Genomic DNA, 8,287 nt, shown 5'->3' with positions numbered 1-8,287 from the left:
ATCATTCTTCCATTTAGATTTGTCCTTATCTTGTATAGAATTATTAGATCTGCCACCTTCACCATAAGATCTACCTCTACCTCTCTGAAATCTACCACCTCTACTCTATTGTCTTTGTTCATGCTTCTTTGTCAAGATCTCCTCAACCTTCAAGGCATTTTGGTATGCTTCTTCCACACTTTCCAATTTCACAAAACTTATTTCATCTTGTATTCTAGATCTTAGTCTATTTATATACCATGCAATTTTCTCAACATCATCATCTAGATGTCTAGATTTGATGTCCAACCTATAGAATTATTTAGTAGACTCCTTCACACTCATGTCTCTTTGCCTCAAATTTTGAATCTTTTTTCAACAAGCTAACTTGGTAATCAACATGAAGGAATTATTTCTTCACTTTGTTTACAATCTTTTGCCTAGTCTTGATCTTTTCCTTTCCTCTCCTTTGCCTATTAGTTTGCAAATGCTCCCACCATAGTGAGGCATGACCCTTTAACCTTGTAACAACAATTTTCACCATCCTATTATCAGGAGTGTTTTCATACTCAAAGAAATTCTCCATATAAGAGATCCAATCCAACAGAGCATTGGTGTCCAATTTTCCATCATAAGGAACAACTTCTACAATAGGCTTAAATTTTTTTTGAGACAACACTCTCAACAACCTTGCTTCATCTTGATCTTGTTTAGGTTTTGGATAAGATTTTGGTGCTACTACTTCATCATCACTTACATAATCAACATATGTTCCTCTCCTCTGGGTTGTCTCCACAACATCTAATTTGGCTGCAATTTGTCTCAATGTATCTAATATTGCATTATCAACATTTCCTCTACCTCAAACCATATTTAAAAATCAGGTTCCTACAAGATTGTAACCCTTTGCAAGCTATTTGTCTAATTCACAGATTGCAACCCTACAACCCAATTCACTCAAGTTTCTACATGATCCAATCACCATAAGGAAAAACTATGCTCTGATACCACCTGATGCAGGGAGGGATGAAGAACTATAGCCAAAGACACACTAAGCTATTCAAACCACCATGCGGGAGTTAACATAGTGAAAACACAACACAAAGAACATCAACAAAAGGAGGGAGAAGATAAAACACTTTTATTGATTCATCAAATAATCCACATACATGCTTAGCTGTAAGGCCTTCTAGATTATGCCCAGATACAAAATACATTCAAATCCATGATCTAGCTTCAATTTTGGATTTCTAGACACATATGCTTCCCCCTTTCACATCTTCTCTTAGTTCTCCTTAAAACTAAATCCTAGAATTCCTTAAATACTTGTGTAGCCACAAGTTAGCCTATCACAAAATTAAACCTTACATTAAATGTATACATAGCCACAAATTGGCTCACATCAAATATTATCCACCAATAGAAAAACTAAATACATGCAACGTCAACCCAAACTAGAACCAGACATAGAAAACTTAGTCAAAGAAGGACCAAGATAAATACTAGCACTCAACACCAACAAGAACACATGACACCAATAGTAACACTTGGCACCAAAAAATTCACTTAGCACATGAAAGAACACTCGGCATACACTAGAGCTATAGTATTTTGGCATCTACTAGAATGACAGTAACTTGGTATCCATTAGAGCTATAGTAACTCAACATCCATTAGAGTTATAGTAACTCGACATCGATTAGAGCTATAGTAACTTGACATCCACTAGAGCTATAGTAACTTGACATCCACTAGAGGTATAGTAACTCAACATCCACTTAATATCGTGATAGTAATAGAAGATCAAAAACCACTGTCACTTAGCTCCAACATGTAGAATGAACAAAAATGAGTAGGATAATAAGGCAACCTAGGATTGTTTATAGATTTTCATTAACCTTTTTTGTTGCATGTTCTAATAGTTTTTTGTAGGACCTCTACATCAAGGACTTGGCTATATCCTTTTTATTTACTATGACATTTTCTTGCTTTAGCTTGAATATTCATGTAGTTTCATATCTAAGATAAAGTCAGGACTAAATGGAAGCACTTCCATCTTGGTAGGTTTAGCACCCTCTTTTAGTACATTTTTCATGATATATTTGCATTTAGGATGTATTCTACAATTGATTCCCTAATTTCCCTCCTCTATGGCTCTATTTTCTAGGTAGGACTTAATAATAGGTCCTCCTATCCTTTATCATATTCATTATAAGACTTGGTGTCTACTCTAGGCATTTAGTCATGTTCAAACATCATTTCTAAGTTTTTGGGCATCCTCTAAATTCCTCTTTTTCTGCTCTTCTTGATGATGATTCCTAGGTCAACCCTGACAAAGGGCAAGGCCAAGGTCAACTCTAACCTAGGTTAGGGTTGAGGTCATCCTTGAACTCTCTAGGAGTTTGATCCCCTTTTTCATTTTTGGTCCTGAAGGGCTCTAAAATTAGTGTCAGGCTTTCAGATTCGAATAAGGAAGGGATTAATTTCAGATTCATTTATTTCTTTTCCCTCCTTAGTTGGTTATGCTTATTGGACCACAATTTGAGGTGAAATTTGAATTATGGATCCTCACATTACTCTAGGAACCTCACCTTGAAGCCTCTATATAAAGACTCACATTTTGCATCTTTCTACAACTAGAACAAGACAACAACAAGAAGAGAATATGAACGTGATAACTACAATCAAGACGCAATATTAAGAAGATGCAAGATTTCAAGAGAATGATATAGAAGGCCAAGCTATTATGGATATCAAGCATTTTTATACCATTGTGAACATCTATTTAGAGCAAGAAGAAATCAAATCTTCCTTGGTCTACCATTATCAATTTTGAAGCATTCAAAGATACAATCATGTGGTAGCAATTTAAAATTATGAGTTTCATAGGACTACTTTATCCTTGGGGGCTTGTTATGCTTTCTTATCTTATTCAATTCTATGTGTTGTTTTATCATACACATATACATACATATTCATGCTAGGATTTCAATCTATTAGATTAGATCTTGGCATTACACGTTCAATACACACACACATTCTATATAAAACTATTCGTGGAGGTGGAAATCACCAAAATGGGGGTTTAACTAAGGAAAAACCCTATATAGCCATCCCAAAACTCTATCTTCAGATCTATGCAAGTTTTGTTTTGAAGATCAGAGTACAGATTTGGATACCCTTTTCAGCAAACTTTTGAGATCCACAAACAAAATTTTCATTAGCGTAGAAAAGGTCAAGGTTGACTTTTTGAGGCAAGATTTTACACCCAGGCACAATTATAGCCCACAAAAAATGTCAAGGTTGACCTCCCTTTAAAAAGACAAAATATTTATGGGTATTCTCCATTTTGACATTTCTAATGTGGAATGGGTTTGCAGATTTTTTGGAAACTATGCATAGGCATCAAAAAATAGGTATTTTCATATTGGTTCCATTTTGAGGTATGTATCTTATCTTTTCAAATTTCAAGTGTTTATATTAATTATTTCATATCTACTCTAAAAAAAACAAATGATGAGTGGTGAATATCCTATACATTGCTATAGATCCATTTTCTTCCTATTCAGTACTCACTGGCTTAGTTAAAGCATCAACAACATTCACCAAAGTCTCCACCTTCTCAAGCTTCATCATTCCATCATGAATGATATCTCTCATAAAATGATATAGTACATCAATGTGCTTTGTCCTAGAATGAAAAATTTTGTTCTTTGCTAGGAAGATTGCACTTTGACTATCACTATGAATTTTTATTATACCTTATTTGAACTCTATATCTGAACACAATTGCTCAAGACAAATGGCTTCCTTGTAGGCATGACTAGCTTCCCTGTATGGTTCCTTTCTAGTGGACAAAATGAATACAACTTGCCACTTTCTCATCCAACTGAATGCACCACCAAATAATATAAACACATATGCACTACTAGATCTTCTTCAATCAATATCACCAACCCATTCTAAATGCACATAGTATCAAATATCCTAGGAATACTCATTTCATGCTCCATGACAATATATAGAGTACTTTAAGGTACACCACAAGTATCTAAAATATATTTTTACTCCATCCTAATGCATTCTTCCTAGATTAGACATGCAATAAGAAAGTACTCCCACCACTTGGGAAATGTATGGTCTTGTACAAACCATAGCATACATCAAACTTCCAACATCACTATGGTATGATACTCGACTCATCTCTTAAACTATGAGCTAGAATGTTTTGTGTTAATCTTAGATTGGTTTTGACATATGAGTTACAATATACTTAAGTCATTTACTTAGTTCATGCTGAACAAGTAATACATAATGACCATAAGTTGTCAGATAGTATATGTTGAGTGATAGATATGAGCTGAGTAACTAGTAAGTGGTGAGTCACTCAAGTGTTGAGCAAATAGTATGTGCTAAGCTATTCACATGCTGAGTGATAAATGGATGTTGAGTCATTTAGAGGTCGAGTTACAACATTAAAGTTACAATTGATGCTGAGCACTAGGGACCTCAAGTGTCAAGTAAGATAGTTTTGACATAGTTCTTTGTAATAGCACAAACTTCTATTTAAACCATTTTTTAGTCAACTTAAGGATTGTTTTGTGATCTTATATGTTAAGGATGAATCTTAATTAACGATCCTTATGTAGTTCATGCACCCAATCAGAAAATAGGGAAGGATTAAGCAGCAATATGGGTGAATCACAATTGTTGATTCATAACTAACGCTAAGTCTTCTTAAGGAGGAAAAATCCTAAATTTTTGATGAATGTGTAAGGAGAATTGAAGAGAAGTTTTCATCTACAAACAGAGCATTCATGGTGACTAAGGAGTTGTGATTTGAGATACATAGTAGATTTAGTTAGAGGAGAACATAGGAAAGGAATTAGAAGACAATAAGATACGTCTGATCAGAAAGGATCAAGTACACATTAGGAAAGAGGTGATTTGACATCAAGCAATAGAGTGCTAACTGAAGGATCATTGCTGAGACATTCTAATAGGCAAATCAATTAAATCTCTTAACAGAGTAGTCTTAATAGGCTATGGTAAATCCTTTAACATTGTGCTTACTTCATTGTGAGTTGAAGTCCTCTATTTCAGCACACTTCTAATAGAGTGTTGAAATCCTTTAATAGGGTAAGATCTAACAATCTTGTAAGCCTTTGAAAAGGAAGACCTTTCATAGGGTAGATCATGTTCCATGATCAAAACATTCTAACCTTTATTATATACACTTTATTACTATAGTAGTGGAGATTTATTGGTTTCCTCCCCACCCCAATTTTACCTTCTCCTTTGAGGGTTTTAGCGTAACCAAATATCTTGTGTCATACATGTGTTGAATGTTTTTACTTTTATGCTATGGATGTGAATGCTTAATTTGGTATTTTAGTTTATATGCATAGATTGTGAAATGGGTGTTTGCTAAACAAAATTTAGGTTGAAGTTTTAAGTGTTGATTCATCTCCCCCTCTCAAAGTTTACTTTCCTATTGTATTTCCAATAATTGGTATCAGATTGCAGTTCTCTGAAAGTCAAGCTTTGTAGCTTTGAGGAAAGATCTTGGAGATGGAAGTCTACAAGTTGGGAAAGACTATTGAGAACCAAAAGATTGAAATACAACTTTCCCTACATTAGATAAATGAAGCAAGAAATGAGTTAAAGCAACCACTGAAGAGAATGACACATACTACTGGAAGAGATTGACACTACTGAATTGATTGTAGATGGAAACACAAGTGAATTTGATGTAGCAGTTGTAGATCAGATGGGAAAGAATGGAGCCCTAACTAAAGAGGTTAGAAATCACAAGAGAGAACTAGGAGTCCAGTCAATATTATTGTGTGAGATGACTAAGAAAAAGAAGAAAACCGAAGAGGAAAAAGTCATGATTGAAGATGACAAAAGAATACTGAATAATAGACTGGAAGAGAAAACATCAGAGGTGAATATGATTACTCACATGCAATTGGAAATATTGAATCAAATGATGATTAAAAATCATGAACTAATTAGAAAAGATATTGATATCACAATACTAAAGTTGCAAAATGAAAAACTAAGAAATGATCTAAAAAGAGAAAAAGAGTTTGCTAGAAGCTTCAAAAATCCTAGCGAATTGATGAGATCTCCTAGATCCAACAGTAATACTAGTCGATTGGGTTACACTAGTATTGAAGAAGGATAATCATCCAAAAGTGGTGAAGAAAGAAGTAACAAAGGTAATAACTCCAAACCTACTTTTCATAATTATGGTAAGATAGGTCATCTTGCCAATGTTTGTAGGAGCAAGATTGCAAATCAAAATCCTAAGCAAAATTTCATGAGTGATTGCCACAAATGCAACAAACAAGGACATCACGCACATGTATGCAGAATCAAGACCATAAGCACACAAATATTTGAAAGATTTTAATATAACTATTAGAAGTATGGAAATAGAGCATATGAGTGCAAATCCATGCCTAAATTTTCATCAAACAAGCAGACAATGGTAAAGCACAATGGAAACTATTATAATTAGAATTATAATACTATGTATAGTTGTCACTATTGTCAAGAGTATGGAAATTTTGTTGTAAATTTCACAAGAACACATTTTACAAGTGACTACAAAAGATGGTTGAGTCAAACCACATGTTTTAGTTGTTTAAAGGCTAGTCACATAAGCAGGAATTGTCCAACGAGGTCAAAGGTGCCAAGTAGTGAGTTCAACAAAGGCAAAGCCAAGGCAGATGTTGAGAATGTCAAAGATGAGATGAAAAAGATATGGAAGAGAAAGGAATATTTCAACACATCAAATTCTAATGAAGGAGTATCTTGGGATGCACTGCTATCCTGCATGTTTCTATTCTTTGAGTCATTTTTGCCCTGCTGCTAGAATTGTGTTTTATAATTTCTAGGTTCCTATTGTAGGTTGTGTAACTAATTTTTCAAAATGAATAAGAACATTCATATTTCAAGTATTAAAGAGGCCTAGAGTACTATCTATGATCCAAATAAAAATTCCTAATTCATTATAAGTTGGGAGATATGCTAATTCTCCTAGAGAATCAATTTTTGGCAGTTTTGCGTGATAGTTTTCGATGCTTAACTTTCAGGAATGGATTCATGATTTTTCTTGGTGAAGAAGCCTTTCCACATTTAAGGGGTTGTAGAGGACCTAAATTTCTACCTTTATTTTTATGTGAAATTTCTAATTCAATTAGAGGTAGGAGATATCATCTTAGGCATCAATTTTTGGACATTTAATTTTTGTTGGAGGCTGACTTGTGGCTCTTCCAGTATTTAATTTTAGTTTTTATCATTTTGGGCCAACTTGTGGCTTAGATTAGTATAATTAGTGGTCTTGGGTAAAGTCTTAATCAATTAATTTTGGTAAAGTATTCTAAGGTGGAGAATTTTGGATGTAGAAGTTTGCATATGTGTTCAAATATTTGAACTTGAATGTATTTTGTATCTAGTCATAACCTAGAAGGCCTTATAGCTAGGCATATATGATGATATTTTTGTGAATAAATTTAAAAAAAAATTCTCTCTACCAATGGTGTTGTTCTCTTTTGTGTTTTCTTATGTTGTGTTAACTCTTGCAAGATGGTTTGGGTAGCTAAGTGTGCCAATTAGCCTTAGTTATTCATGCCTCCCTATTTTAGGTGGTATTAGAGGTTGAGATTTGTCCTTGTGGAGATTAGATCGTGTAGAACCCTAAGTGAATTTTTTTGTAGGGTTGAAAATCTACAGATTTGACCTATAACTTGTAGAGGATTATGATCTTTTAGGAACCTGATTTGTAAAGATGGTTCATGGTAGAGGAAATGTTGATAATGTCGTGTTAGATGCATTGAGACAAATTGTAGCTAGATTAGATTCTATGGAGAAAACCTATAGGAGAGGAGCACATCTTGAGGATCTAAGTGATGATGAAGCAAGAGAAGAAAACCTTAATACCTAATCAAAATAAGATCAAGATAAGGAGAGACTGCTAAGAATATTGTCTAGGGCACATTCGAAGCCTGCTATAGAAGTTGTTCCTTACAATGGAAAGTTGGACAAAAATGTTGTGTTGGATTGGGTCTTTGATATGGAGAAGCTCTTTGAGTACAAAAAAACCCCTAATAATAGGAAGGTGAAGATTGTAGTTACAAGGATAAAAGGACATACCTCACTATGGTGGGAGCATTTCCAAACGGATAGAAAAAAGGAGAGGAAAGGAAAAGATCAGAACTTGTGTGAAAATAGGGAACAAGGTAAAGAACAAATTCCTTCCTACTAATTACCAAGTTAGTTTGTTAATAAAAATGCAAAA

Source organism: Cupressus sempervirens, chromosome 3 (genome assembly GCF_028749045.1).
Source record: "Cupressus sempervirens isolate cs-2001-9-10 chromosome 3, ASM2874904v1, whole genome shotgun sequence".
Taxonomy (NCBI): domain Eukaryota; kingdom Viridiplantae; phylum Streptophyta; class Pinopsida; order Cupressales; family Cupressaceae; genus Cupressus; species Cupressus sempervirens.
This window is presented reverse-complemented; position numbering follows the sequence as displayed.